Source organism: Astatotilapia calliptera, chromosome 9 (assembly GCF_964374335.1).
Source record: "Astatotilapia calliptera chromosome 9, fAstCal68.1, whole genome shotgun sequence".
Lineage (NCBI taxonomy): Eukaryota > Metazoa > Chordata > Actinopteri > Cichliformes > Cichlidae > Astatotilapia > Astatotilapia calliptera.
The window spans coordinates 7538238-7554194 of NC_137430.1; the positions used below are offsets into that span (position 1 = coordinate 7538238).

Genomic DNA, 15957 nt, shown 5'->3' on the forward strand with positions numbered 1-15957 from the left:
TAGATGACTTTATCACACACAGAGATTTAAAGATATATAAACATTTTGTTGAACTTGTAGACTTTCTAAAGTCCCATTAAAGTTTAAAAACTTCATACTTGACCAAATAACTGCAAACTGGTAAAAGTACCTTTTTGCCTCATTTATTTCTGTGCACTGCTGTTTGGAAGCTTTAACATGCTAAAAAAAATATAAGCATGTGTGCAAAGACCAGAAGAAATGAATGTTCATGCATCCAAGGTATGTAGCCCTTCTGCTCACCTTCAATTCATACAAATAAACAAGTTTGAACAAGTACGCATTTAAGCTATCAATATATTAGTAATGTGTTTTTCTAATATTACGGATTTGACATCAAAATTGCATCTTTTTTTTTCTCAATAAAAAAGTCCAGTCGTGTAGCTCCTGATATTTTTATAAAGACCTCTGTATGGGCAGGTTTTCTTTCTTTCTTTCTTTTTTCTTTTAACCCTGAACAATCTCTCTCTCTCTCTCTCTCTCTCTCTCTCTCTCACACACACACACACACACACACACACACACACACACACACACACACACACACACACACACACACACACACAGACACACACACACACAGCCAGCTGACTCAGGCAGACTGAGGGGCTGGGGCTGGTGGTTGTGTTGGTGCCTGGGGCCCTGGCGGGTTTGTTTGTGGTTTGTTTGCCGGGGCGGTGGGGGGTGAGAGGTTTACCCACAGCGCTCTCCCTGGCACCAGCCTGTCCCGGAGGAGAAAAAACAGCCGTTGTTCCGAGACGGATGCTGCTTCTTTGGGGATGTGGCCAGGACAGATATGTGAGTGGAATAGACCTCAGGCTAACGAGACAGTTGGTCAGTTTGCATGTTTAGTGATTAGAACAGAGACACTGAAATCAGCCCCGTAATTCCCCTTGGTGCTTCATGAGACTGTCAAACACACACTATATTAGGTGAGACTAAATAACCAAACTCAGTCAGCTTGACTGGAGCCCTTATATTGTTAAAACTATGTTGGTAGACTTTATTTAATCCAAAGAAGGCCAATGTGAAAATCTAAGTGAGTAAACACTGACAGCTCAGCAGTATAACATGTTTCCTCTCTATTTGTCCAGATGGGAAAAGTTGCTTTTAAAATATTGTAAAATCACTACTTATTTCTACAATATTCTGATGTAGTAAACTAAAACCATTTACCACAGGCTAAACATGGTTGTGTTATTAATGTGGCTGCATAACACTTTTGGTCCCTGAACCTTTTTCTTAAAATCTAACTTCAAATATGTTGTGAAATGTAATTTCACTCAGAAGTTTGTATTGCTATCATTAGGAAATGCTCTTAATTTATGATTTAAGCATTACCGCTCTGTTTTAGCAATCACTGTATCACTGTAAACCTTTTCTGTGTTGAAGCAGACCACCACACCAAGTCTTGATTTAAATTAAATCTAAAGAAAGACCACCTTCTCTACACAGCATTAATTAAAGTACTTATATTGCTTCAGCCCAACCACAGGCTGGGGTCTGGATGCAAACCATACTTGGCAACCAGGGTAACTTTTTCATAAATGCAGTGCTTAGTCAGTCATTTAGTACAGTGTTGCTCGGGATTATATCAATATGACATATTTCATGTTATGAAAAAAAGAAAAGGCTTGCTATCAGTTTTCACAGAGTTCAAAATAAATCAGACCAGAAACAAAAGAATTTCAGTCAAACACAAACAGATGCAAAAGACCTTGAGGTGACAACATGGACTTATGGAAGGCAGAGGAACATCCGGCAGCCCACAAATGGATAGCAGGGGCCAGTTATACCAGCTGGTCTGACCGAGTCTTCTACAAAGGTTTACACTAAAGACACAGGTACTAGACCAGGCATCAACTGCTCAAAAAACAGCCAAATAAAAGAAGAAAAACTTCCTGGATAAGAAAACTTAAATCCAAAAAGAAACCCTTCAAGCAGTCAAATGCTTGGTCCAGAACTGGAGCAGGAAGACTGTACATCTATCAGTTTTTCGAACAAGTAGGAACTACATGTGGGAGATGGTGACTAGAACAGTTGTGGCTGTTGCTCTGCTGGCATTTCCAGTGTGAAATTATTTCTATCACAACTGTTTACAATGGCTAACGTTACATAAAGGTTTAAGCTAACGTAAGATAGGAATTCATTGGGCTACTCAGCAACCACGCCTGTGTCCGATCTACAAAATGTAACATCCATATTCAAAATAAAGGGTTCGACACCATCATGTAATTTACAATGATGTTATAATAAAGAACTTTTTGAGCCTCTGCAAATCCACTTAAAATATTCAGTACATTAAAGTAGATATCTTGTCACCTCTCAGTCATGCTGCTGTCCGTGTCCAGCAGATTGTTTTATGTTCAGTTTTGTGTATAAAAACAAAAACAGTTACACGGGGCAGAACATATTTATTCCGGTCTGGGATGCTTCTACGACATCCATGGATTCTAAATGTTATTATTATGATTATTATTATGTTAAAGTCAGGATAAAGGGCAAAGGAATGAATTATGTCAGTGAATGTCCTCAGTGAGATACAAGAAGTAAAAAGTTGTGTATGTGCATGTGTGTGCGTGCGTGTGTGTGTGCATGACTCCAGCTATTATCCACTCCGTCTGCCTCTGCCATGATTTGTTATTCTGTTTCCTAATAGTACCACACAGGGCTCCACAAACTGGGCTTCCTACTAATTGTCTTCCATCATGGTGAGGCCAAGAGTCAGCTTCAGTATATAAACAAGCTGTAATAATGGCTTTGAAAACACTGCAAATTACAAAATGGACTTATCACAGAGATCATATGGGGCACAGCTGAGACAGCAGTGGCGAATGCAGAGACGGAACAAAGTAAACTGAAGGAAAAGGAGGAACAAGAGATGGGGAAACAGTGAGCGCAAGCAAGGAAGTGACAGAGTGTGTAGAAATCTAGCAAAATAATAAGTAACAATTGAAGTTCAGAGGGTCCAAGATCCAGTCTTATTCAACTCTAGCCTCTGTTATAAGAACCGGGTTCATGCTAAAGTTTGGAATTCATTCTCTTTTGGCTTTGCTATGTGGCCTGACAAATCCACTTTGCACTCACAAATCAAATCACACAAGAGCCTACTGTATGTTACTTTTTCACCATCCGACAAAGTAAGCTTTCAGTTTCTTGAAGAAGTGGAAACATGAGTCATAGGTATTAACAAGGTCTTAAAGAGAAATGTCACGTGTGAAAATGAGTCGGAGAGCAGCTTAGCACAACCCAAACCATAATTGTTATGATTTATACACAAATGTGACCCAAAAACATCATTTTGAAACTTTATATTCCGAACACTAGGAATCGAGAATGTGACTGTTTTCTCAGCACTGTTACACAGAAGCTTAGGGTATGGATATTTCCATGTCACATACTCTGGATTGAAGTTGAATTTTAGACACCTAGAATAATTTTAGAGTGTAATAAATATCTGGGAACACCAGAGCACAGCATAAGTCAGCTGGCACCAGAAATGCTAAATTAGTCATCATATTCATCTAACATTTTCATCCCATGATGCAAATGCATCTACTGGTTGGTTAAGGACCTTCTAACTGTCTGTCTCCTGGAATCTCCTCCATGCTCTTGAGACTGTGCTGGGAGACACTGCAGAACTTCTGGGATGTAATGATGTGCCATCCTGGAAGATGGCACATCTTCTACCTATGCAACTTTTGTAGGGTCCAGGTATCCCTCATGATACCAAAACTAGTAAAAAAAAAAACCAAAAACATAAAAGATGAGGAGGGAAAAAATCTGAGTGGTGTTTACCTGTAAAACCATTCCTGTTTGGGGGGTTGTCTAATTGCTGCCCCTCTAGTGCAGCTGTTGTTAATTTCATTAACACCATAGCAGCTGATTCTTCTTGACATGTTCTCAGAACTTTAACCATCACACTCACCGTCTTTGGTTTGTACGGTCAGGCCTCACCTCCTTAGAAATTTCTGAGGGTTTCTGAGGCTTTCATTTTGGATAATTCCACATTTTAAAAAAATGAATCAAGAAATGTATTATTGATAGATTTATCTGTTCTGTTCAGCTCATTTTTTGTAGGTGTAGGGTGGGGAAGGGTTGATAAAATCAATCACAATAAATCAGTATTAATAGCTGAACGATTTTCTTGCAGGCTTTATTTCCACGTGACACAAAGTTCAAAGAGCTCGCCGTCCTGCCAGGTTACACAAGGGGGATCAAAGCTACTACTTAAGATTGCATGGGTGTGGACACTGAATAGTATAAATCACAGAGTTATCATTACATGCACCTGCTCTGTTGTAAACATGTCAGGCAAATCACGCCACTAATCCCTGCATTTATCACACTTCAACAGCTCTTGCATGCACTGTTTCAACATTAATGAGAAGTCCACTGATATGTTGTGGTGGTGATGGAGGATGTCAGTGAGTGCCGTTTAAATACTTTTCATTAATTTTCAGTCTTTCTTTTAGCAGTGGGCTTTATTCAGGCATCATCAGACCAAACTGAGATTTTGATCTAAGGAGCGCAAATTTTATGTAAAATGTTACAAATAATCTAATCACAGTAGCAACCCTTTCTTTCAGACAAGTAGATGTTTTTGTCATGTTTGCCTACTAATTGAGTTCCCAAAAGTATGCACATGTAATTATGATTCATTTTCTTTCTTAATCATATTTGCTCACTGGAGGAGGTTTTTGTTTTCTCCCGTTGAGCCATGTCCTGGGACTGAGCTGTGCCACTCTGTTTGAGAAGGGAAATCTTTTAATTCAGGACCACAAACTCAGTATTTACCCAGCAAAGCAACCCATTAGCCCGATGCTAATGCACGCCAGCTTTTTTTTCCTTTCGCTTTTTCTTTCGGACCGGGCAACGAACTTGCAAATGTCATATTTATATGAGTGTGTCCAGGCATTAATGGCACATTAACTCAATTCTGATCCAGAGGTTAAAGCCCACCACCCCTCCTCCTCCTGCCTTTATGGACTTGTTTACTGCCACTTATTGGACTGCTGCTTTCAAAGAGTTTTCCAGTGTCATGGGTGTTCCTGTCCTGGATGAGGTGAAATGGGTTCATGTTTTTTGCTTGTATGAAAAAACCTTTTCCAACAGAGAGAGAAAAAAAAAACAGCGGTGGAAATAATTGAAGAGACAGTATGAGAGAAGGAACAGGCAGAGAGAGGGACGACAAATAACTTACCAGGACAGACGAGAGCAGGAAAAGCTGCTTCCTTCCTCCCCTCCGCCACAATCACCAGGGGCTGCAGCTCAGAGTGCAGTCGCGGTATTTTTAGCTCTAATCTGAGGGGAAATGCCACCTCGGGGACTATAGAGGTCATTGGGGAGCAGCGAGGGAGTAGACTAGTGTTTCCTGACCCATGTGGAGCTGCACTGACAGGGACACCAAGGGCCATGCTGGACACAAGGTCCAGGTCAAAGAGCGCAAGCTTTGAGTGTGTGACCTGGGGTGTGTGTGTGTGTGATGCTGGATGCTGGTAGAGGTGATGGGGATGGGATAGGAAAGTGTAGAGCTGGACAGAGGCTCTACTGCCATATTTTCTACTTAACATTGATGTTACATCAGAGCACAACAGTACAAAGGTAAAAAAAAAATAAAAATACGATGAATCAATAAATGTGAAAATATAAGTGCTGTCAAAAACTAAGTACACCCTTGTGGCAGATGTGAGAACCTCTATAAAAGCAGACATTTTGACAGTTTTCTTAATGAAAAGCCAAAATCACAGGACTGGACATCCCAGGAGATTCACCCTAAGGTCAAACTGTGTGATGCTCATAGAAACTGCAAGAAATCCAGGAGCTACATCTCAGACTCTACAGGCCTCACTAAAAGTTCATGGCAGTACAGAATGGTCAGAAAATGACCAAGTTATTTGTACAGACGCGACCAAAGTGGAGCTGTCTGCAGTTGCATGTTCAGCAAAAACAAAGCCACAGCATATCAGCACAAGCATGTCATAGTAACTGTCAAGCACGGTGGTGGAGGGGTGATGATTTGGGCTTCTTTTGCAGCCACATGACCTCTGCACCTTGTTGTCATTGAGTCAACTATGAACTCTTTGTACCAAAATATTTTAGACAAATGGGAATGTTTCCAAACACAGCAGCAAATCTAGTACAGAATGGCAGAAAACGAAAAGAATCATGTGATTTCAACTGTCCGGTTAAATTCCAGACCTCAACCGTACTGGAGTAATGGTGCTGGGAGAGCTGTGAGTAAATCAGAGCCCACACATCTCAGTGAACGTAAGCAGCATTGTAAATGAGAATGGGCAAAAATTTGTTCACAGTGATCTGAGACTGATTGTCGTACAGAAAAAGATTACTTCAAGTTACTATGTTAAAGCTACGCTTAGCTCTACAAGCTAAAAGTAATAAGAAGAAATGGATGCTGAAAATGAAACGGAAAACAAATGATTGTACTCATAAATATGTGTTGATTACTATATAATTACATCTTTCCACACATTTTCATTCTCATAAACTTAGAATTCCTCCATTAAAAATACATAGAAGTTGGTGCAAGTGTGTGAAAACCGCAATGTTTAATATACTGGCCTGAGATGTACGATGCTATTCCATCTAATTAGACCAGCCACAAATACAGGTGGTGAAAAACAGAAGTCGTAGGCATTCACATGCCACAAAGGCACACTTTCAACTTCAGACTCAAGATATGCATTACTTTTTGGGTGAATGCCAAAGGCATTCAGCCTATCCGATTGTTCAGTCTGACGTCACTAGCCGTGTCTGGACCTAAACTCCGCTGCAGGTCCATATATCAAACGATCACTATGGCATTACTGAGAGTTGAAAAACTGTCTAAAGTCTTTCATCTTTAATAAAATGATCAGCGTTCTGCTCTACCAGGTGTAACAATTGAGTTTAACATCCAGGCATCCATGAAAACGGAATTTATGACATTTAACGGAGTTAGAAGTTAGCAGGGAGTTAGCTCGCTAGCTTCTATCTAAATATAATATAGCATGTCCTGACTGCGGGGTTTTGGAAACAAATTAAAACGTACAGCTCTGTTATCACTTCCAGCATAAATGAAGACAGAAAACTAAACAGCAGTGGCGTTTGTAGGGTTACTGAAGTTTGGCTAGCTGGTATATAATGATGTGCTACGTGACCGCTAGCGACACAGCTATGTTAACATAATATAAACAAGCTAACTTTTTTTCCCACTCGATAAAAGTTAACGTGAGTGTTCTCGGTGGTCAGGAACAAATGTAATCGCATGGCAGGATGCTGTAAAAGGACCAAACTTCAGCCAGGAGAACAACTGAGATAATCCATCCACAATACGAGGTTAGTCATTCATATACTGCTGCATGGGATGGGCTGTAGCTACATCCTAAGGTTTTAAAAACTGAGCTTAAATAAATGATTAGCGGTAATAAAAGCCGAGGGAGGTCAACAGTGATCACTGACTGTTTTAGGAGCTTTTTGAGATCAAATAGAAGAAAATACATAACATTAAACATGTTAACAACACAAAAGCCATATTAAACGCAGGCTACTTTAGTAGGATTTGTCGCGTCATCACTGAACGACCGGTTTGAGTTCCTGTTTCTTTATTCTTTGCTACTTAACTACTCTAACTACCGTTTTTTCTCTCAATATATCTCTCTCTGGGATGAGTACCGGTTTGCCTCACTGAGATGAGCAGGCGCCCTGAGAGCAGGTGGCACAGGTTTGAATCCTACCCATGGCTGTTGGCGCATGTCTTCCCCGCTTTCTTGACACTCTTCAGTGTACCCTTTCAAATAAAGCCATCTTCAGCAGACAGTTCAGCTTCTTCACCTATTTTCAGCAGACAGTTCAGCTTCTTCAGCTGTTTTCGGCACATGATTTCCGCATTCACCTGGCATTTTCACATGATAACTTTTTCTAGTTATCATTTGCCATTGTGGTCATTTAAGAATCAGTAGCTGTTCTTGATCGGGGGTCACTCCTGTTGATTCCTACACTCGTGTGGTCACTCTCTGCATGTAACGGCTACCTTTGATTTCACTGCTGTAGGACTGACCTTGATTAATACAAGATTTCCATCTCTGACATCTTTATTTTTTCCAAGGCATCCACATGCATGCAATTATACTGTATCTATGAACACACAAGCCCACAGCTCATCAGTCTGTTACAATACAAACTGTCAGACGGGTAGATGATCTTTAATCCAGATACTGAAAATTAGAGGCAAACTCCCTGCCTGGCTCCCTCGCTTGGTCTCATTCCTTTTTCTTCCCTCTCTCCAAATGCAGAATCCCTCTCACAGATCCTCTGGTTAGAAAAATGTTTAGCGGTCGAGCCTTGCTTCCTGTAATTACTGCATTATTCCCATCCCATCTGGTGGAGAGAGACAGTAGGGCAGAGGGCGCCTGGGTTTTACTCGGTCCAACGGGGAGCTGAGCGCAGAATCCCAAACATGCATAGTGTGCATTCTGAGACACACATGCAGCCCTTATTCAGAGCCACAGCTGCAGCAAATGTCACTGCAGTTTGCTTGTTTAATGTGGGGTTCAAATGATTAAGATAGATTGATGCGAGGCCCGGCTGCAAAATGAATTTGCTACGTCTGATCTCTAAAGGATAACCATCCCACATACACACGCGTGCGTGCACACACATCCACAGTAGTCATGTCTGTGAAAATTTTAATGGAGCGGTCAATCAGAGAGAGCAAGGCAGCCTCTCTATTGAGTTAGGGCAGACATTAGCACCAGGCCTGTCTCTCGCCTTAGACTCCGTCTCCTCTCCGCGACGTTCTATCAGTAGTACAGTGCACAGCAGCCCCGTGCTGTGGCCTCCGCAGCCCAGTAGCAGCCACTGATCATAACCTAATTGGATTGATGTAACTTGTTTTCCAGCCCATTCAATCTAATTTGCCTGGAGCCAGCCGCAGAGAAATAATTGTCAATATGATCTACTCTTTTTGCCCCGTCTCGCTCTTTTTCTGCTGATTTCTCAGAGAGGAAGTGGTAGGTAGTAGGATGAGCGGCCGAAATCTGCAGGAACGCACTGCACTCAGCAGAAAGAGAAGGTGCACAGGGTGTTGGAGTTGTGCAGTAGCAGCGGAGACTGAATGGAGTAATGTGTAGTATCAGTTTTATCAGTATCTGTTACACCTAGAGTCATGCACAGGTACACTGAAATATTTTGAGACGAATGACTCCTCAGATATTTGAGAAATACTTTAAACTCTGAATTACATCCCTTCATGCACATTAATGTAGCTTTTATACGAGAGAAGCACCGAGTTTCTGACCACAACTGCTGCTGACCTCACAGTACGTTACTAAATTAGGAGTTGATAGGTTAAAGAGACATTAAGTGAGAGCAACTCTGCATCAGTGTAAACACAGACAAACCAAACCAGGAGGATTATATGACAGAGTCATTAAATGACAGCTGAGTGCTGTTTTTTATCCAAGCTCAAAAGTACCAAACACAGTCATGTTTAAACATTATTAAGCAGACATTTCATGCTCCTGTGTAAATATAAGACAATTAAGAGCACTACTACTACTTTCTACATTGTAGATACATACTGAAGACATCATATATTATGAAGCAAGATATATGCAATTATGTAAAATGGTAAATGGCCTGTATTTGTATAGCGCTTTACACTACATTCAGTCATCCACCCATTCACACACACATTTACACACTGGTGATGGCAAGCTACATTGTAGCCACAGCTGCCCTGGGGCGCACTGATGTAGCAAAGAAAAAATGAATAAATAACTCAAAATATGTCTTATATTTTTTATTCCTCAAAGTAGCCACCCTTTGCTTTGTTGACAGTGCTGCAAACCCTGGATCTTCTCTCAATGAGCTTCATGATGTAGTCACCTGAAAGGGTTTTCACTTCACAGATGTGGCTTGTCAGAGTTCATTTGCGGAGTTTCTTGCCTTCTTAATGGGGTTGGGACCATTAGTTGTGTTGTGCAGAAGTCAGGTTGGTACACAACTGACAGCCCATCATTACTTTAAGAACTGAAGGTCAGTCATTCTGGAAAATTGCTAAAACTTTGAATGTGTCCCCAAGTGTATTTGCAAAAACCATCAAGCGCTATGACAAAACTGGCTCATATGAGGACCACCCTAGGAAAGGACCAAGAGTCACCTCTGCCCCTTAAGGTTAAGGCCATCTGAGTCACCAGCCTCAGAGATCACAAGTTGGCAACATCTCAGATAAGAGCCCAGATAAATGCCACACAGAGTTCTAGTAGCAGACACTTCTCTACATCAACTGTTCAGAGGAGACTACGAGAATCAGGCCTTTAGAGTCAAATAGCCGCTAAGAAACCACAACTAAGGAAAAGCAACAAGCAGAAGCAATTTGTTTGGGCCAAGAAACACAAGCAATGGACATTAGACCAGTGGAAATCTGTGCTTTGGTCTAATGAGGCTAAATTTGAGATCTTTGGTTTCACCCATCGTGTCTTTGTATGATGCAAAATGGGGACAGGGAGGATTTATTTGGTTAAATTACCTGCTCAACATGTCTTGAAGTTCTCCAGAGGCCTGGTAATGAACTAATCGTTTGATTTAGGTGTGTTGACCCAGAGTGAGATCTAAAACCTGCATCGCAGCCTGGAGTTGGACACCCCTGGCTTAAGAGATAAGGTGGGAACTGTATTTTGCCCATGTGTGGGTTACAGTCAGATTAGTAGGAAATAATTCTCCCTAAAGGGGATCCAGTCCAATGCATGTAATGTGATTTAATCTATTGTAATATGGGGGTGGAGGGGAATTAGAAAAAAATTGGGAAAATTGGAAAACACAAAAAGCTCTCTGGTATCTGTTTCCCCCAGTGACTGTTTCACTGTTCACACCTTTGTTTGCATTGTCTTGGTTTATCTTTAACTTTCAAAAAAGGGTTTGTCTTCAGCCTCGGTGTGTTACTAAACATTTTGGTAGAGAGGAATGCACAAAGGCTACTGTATATCATATATATGTATACATGGGTGTGCATACTGTACAGTGTATTATTATATCTCCCTAAAATCAGCCTCTACTTTTGCCTCTGCAAGAAAATGAGAGATTTAAAGGGACTGAGAGACTGTTTTGATATAAAAGAGCCAAGAAAGCCATCCAGTAGATAAACAATCCAAAACATCCTTAGAGTTTGTCCTCAGTCCAAATCGTTTCTTCATCCAAATCCACAGTCAAAGAAGTCTTAACATAATCACAGAGTGCTCATATAAATTAGTAAGCACTCACCCAAACTGTTAAACTCTAGTTGACATCTGCGAGCGTCATTAAATGCTCTGCATATAGACAGAGGAGCTCTTCTCCTTTTATGTGTGTTTACACAGGGTGTTAGCATGTGTACGTCTCTGTAAACAGACGTGTCTGCTTCAGTGTAAGTTCAGCCAGGTCAAGGGGTTACAGTAAAACTCACTCGTTAACTGTCAAAGATTTTCTTTTTTTTTTTAATTTCTTCCAGAGGTGTAAAATGGCAGCTGGTGGAGGTGGACAAAAGAAAGTGATCTGTGAGCACTCGAGTAACAAAGTATCACTCGCTACGGCTTTTGTGCAGACTCTCACAATGGCCTCTGTGATATGGATCCCTCTCAGACGAGCAAAGTGGCCACCTATTGTGAGAGGCGAGCACGCAGGATCCGAGACGAGCCTCTCTCCTCACTGCAGCTACAGTAATTATGATGATAATGCTTTTTTTTTTTTCAGGATTTCAGCAAGGCTTCTCACTTTACTCAAAGGGTTTGGGATTGGGCTGGATTTAGGTCGACACGCTGGGAGGTGTTGAGATTTTAGACAAGTTTCAAAAATGTTTGCTTTATACTGATTTTTTTATCGCATGATGCTTTTTCATAAAACTGAATTTTGTACAGTGGTGATGATGAGTTTGCATGTGGTAATGTACTCTAATTGATTTATAAATAATAATATTTGAGCTTTTAAATGGAGCAAAGCCTACAAGGTAGTTTAAACAGAGAAATCAAGCTCTTCCTCATATTGTATATACAACACACCCTCTTGATTTTGAAATGTTATTCAGACTTAGTTTGGGGCATTTGAGCCTTTATTGTTGAATCATCTGGAAAGATAGAAGAAAAGCCCTGGAAGAGTTCAGTTGCCACTGGCCACTTGAGTTGCCTCGTGGTGTATGGATCACCTACTCAACCTGATGACCTATGCTAGCACCTGAACTTTTATCTTTATCAAAGCTACTAAACTACCCATTAGTCTTGATATGATTGTTGGGTTTTGTCTGTTTTCTTGAGGCAACTGTTGATGTGATTTGGTACTGTATTAATAAATAAATCAATAAATCCATCAGCATCATCAGTATTAGGCTATAAACAAACTACACCACAGTCACCACCACTAAGCTGCTGCTTTAATCACTGATTGTCCTCACCAACATCTCGATCCAGTCTCATTTAAACACATGGCTTATGGCCATACCACCCTGAGCAAGCCCAACCTCGTCTGATCTCGGAAGCTAACCAGGGCTGGGCTTGGTTAGTACTTGAAGGGGAGACTGCCTGGGAATACCAGGTGCTGTAAGCCTTGGGGTGGCTGTAGCTCAGGTGGCAGAGCGGATCAGCCACTAACCAGAAGGTCGGTGGTTTGATCCCAGGCTGCTCCAGTCTGCATGCCAAATATCATTGGGTAAGATACTAACCCCATGCTGCTCTCCGATGCATCCATCGGAGTGTGAATGTGTATGAATGTTAGATACTTAGCACTTAAGCTTAGAAGTGCTTGTGTGATTGGGTGAATGAATTAGCTGTATAAAGCGCTTTAAGTGCTCGGACAGAGTAGAAAAGCGAAGAACCAGTCCATTTACATGTTAGCAAAGTAACACACATAGTGTCATCGCATGGCAAATTATGTGAGATTTGCTGACATATTAGGGAGGTGGAGGTGTAAAATGATAAACAATTAAGTGTATTTAAACTCATTCTTTTAACAGTTATAGTCAACATTTTAATGGTTTAATACCTCTATATGCTCAGTGATAGAGTTTCTGGAGATTTAATCAATGGAAGACAAACATTGTGAAAGAATTATTATTCTTTAAGACAATAAATCCTCTTTTTCCAGTTTTACAAACTGGAAAAAAAAAGATTTTGCCATCTGCTCCCTGCCTGATCATGCTGGTTTTTTCAAAGTCTCAGATAAAAAAACAAAGCGGTTCGGTTGTTTGACTTTTACCCAGTACTGAACAAAATCTGTCGCAATGTGTCCCAGTTGTGCTGAGTTGTGTCAATACTGTACTGGGATTAAACAAACAAAGTGTTCCTGGAATTTATGCCAACTAAAACTATGACGGTCACTTTGGGTCGTGTCCTTCATGCACTGACATCATCCAAACACCTTTCTCTACAGGGAACCAAAGGGATGTCATCAGGCTGACAACCATATGTTAGTACAAGAGGACAAGCCCGCGGTCCCTCCAGACAACATGTCGTTTAACCTGTTTACACAATAGGCTGTCTCCAAGATGGCTAGATAGCTTGTGTATGAATGCCATTTTTTCTGCGCACAAATTATACTGTTGCATGAGGGTATAAATATAAAGTAGCAGGCCTCCTGTCGTGGGGAGGAGGAAGCAGGGGGAGGGTCCAGACCCAGAGAGATGGCCCTTGTTTACCCAAAGCAGGTGGACTACTGTGAATATGATAGCAGGTCTCCGCAGTTTCACGTCAACAAGCTGGAGCGCCAGTCTATTGATCCCATCCGTGGAGAGAGATAAGCTGTCGCCAGTCATGAAGTCACTGTAACATGCGGCGAGAGAGCGCCTGTGCATGTGGACTGTACATACACCGAGCTATTATGTCGACACTAATAAAACAGGACCTTGTTGTGAGTGTAGGAGACAGTATTTGTAGTATGAGCACTTGTATTTTCCTTATTGTTAACAAACACACACACACGTACATGCACACACACCTTTCCTATTAACTAGTACTGCATGTGTAGCACAGACTGATTTCATTTTATAACTGACATGATATGGATATTTTTTATTTCTCAACGTTACAGTTACAGTGGCTTGCAAAAGTATTCGGCCCCCTTGAACTTTTCCACATTTTGTCACATTACAGCCACAAACATGAATCAATTTTATTGGAATTCCACGTGAAAGACCAACACAAAGTGGAGCACACGTGAGAAGTGGAACAAAAATCATACATGAACCCAAACATTTTTTACAAATAAATAACTGAAAAGTGGGGTGTGCATAATTATTCAACCCCCTGAGTCAATACTTTGTAGAACTACCTTTTGCTGCAATTACAGCTGCCAGTCTTTTAGGGTATATCTCTACCAGCTTTGCACATCTAGAGACTGAAATCTTTGCCCATTCTTCTTTGCAAAACAGCTCCAGCTCAGTCAGATTAGATGGACAGCATTTGTGAACAGCAGTTTTCAGATCTTGCCACAGATTCTCGATTGGATTTAGATCTGGACTTTGACTGGCCATTCTAACACATGGATATGTTTTGTTTTAAACCATTCCATTGTTGCCCTGGCTTTATGTTTAGGGTCGTTGTCCTGCTGGAAGGTGAACCTCCACCCCAGTCTCAAGTCTTTTGCAGACTCCAAGAGGTTTTCTTCCAAGATTGCTCTGTATTTGGCTCCATCCATCTTCCCATCAACTCTGACCAGCTTCCCTGTCCCTGCTGAAGAGAAGCACCCCCAGAGCAGGATGCTGCCACCACCATATTTGAAAGTGGGGATGGTGTGTTCAGAGTGATGTGCAGTGTTAGTTTTCCGCCACACATAGCGTTTTGCATTTTGGCCAAAAAGTTCCATTTTGGTCTCATCTGACCAGAGCATCTTCTTCCACATGTTTGCTGTGTCCCCCACATGTTTGCTGTGTCCCCCACATGGCTTGTGGCAAACTGCAAACGGGACTTCTTATGGTTTTCTGTTAACAATGGCTTTCTTCTTGCCACTCTTCCATAAAGGTCAACTTTGTGCAGTGCACGACTGATAGTTGTCCTATGGACAGATTCCCCCACCTGAGCTGTATACTTGTATACTTTTGGACTTTTCTTGCAACGTTATATCCACCAACAACCAACTGTATTGATCCACAGCAGAAAATAGCAAGTTGAGAAAGGTTTGCTAACCGCTACAGTACCCAGCTGGATTTGTGACCGCTGGGCCCGGAGTGGGAGTAACTGCTACAGACAAGTCAGGAGAGTTTTAAAGCTCTTCAACATGATTAAACTTTTTATTGGTTTACACTAAAAATGGGAAAACTGCACTACTTTGTGTTCACACTGTACCCATTTTGTTTCTCTCCTTAATTTGGTTTGTGTGAGGGGGAAAAAAACGCCACTCAGAAAAATCTGCATCATTTATTGAACACAGCTCGAGGATTACTCATATTACTGCAATACAAAACGTATAAACGGGGCAAAGTTCTTGAAACATTCATCAACAGTAACTCAGAAGGCTTGTTAGTTTTGGTGAAAGTGCAAACCACCTTTCAGTTTTCCCCAAATTGCCCCAACAATGTTTTCAGAGCTGTGAAAAAGGCTGTGTGTGTGAGGGGCGAAGGGGTCGCTTAGGTCTGATGGTTGACTTTTCCTTACCTTGTTCCCTTCACTCAGCGCTCTCATTAGGGCCAGTTTCCGTTGCGGTGCTTATGGGGGAACCCATATCTGATATCACTGAAACTACAGCTAAGTGTTACAGGCAGCCAAAATTTTAAAAAGAAAGAAAGAAAAGAAAGAAATAAGCTGACTCTGTTCTCCGTTGTATCATATTTTCTTCTTCATCTGTATTTTTACTGTGCAGAAGCCAGACGCTCTGTGTAATCAGCATGCTGGCGATAACGCTGTCTGCTCCCTCTCCCAGTTAAGTCACTTTCTGTCTCCCGTTTCTGAGCAGGGAAGGGGAGATGATTGACAACGC

The 15957-nt window shown here is 41.3% G+C and overlaps 1 long non-coding RNA gene and 1 pseudogene across 1 annotated transcript; both read left to right on the top strand.

Moving 5' to 3' along the window:
* The first annotated feature begins 252 nt into the window (after positions 1 to 252).
* LOC145430826 (uncharacterized) lies at positions 253 to 11850 on the top strand. The gene is made up of 3 exons (XR_013911149.1): positions 253 to 816; positions 10610 to 10683; positions 11507 to 11850. It is a non-coding gene; the product is annotated as an uncharacterized LOC145430826 (long non-coding RNA).
* Positions 11851 to 12475: 625 nt separating this feature from the next.
* On the top strand, positions 12476 to 12594 carry LOC113029939 (5S ribosomal RNA; annotated as a pseudogene).
* The last annotated feature ends 3363 nt before the right edge of the window (positions 12595 to 15957 follow it).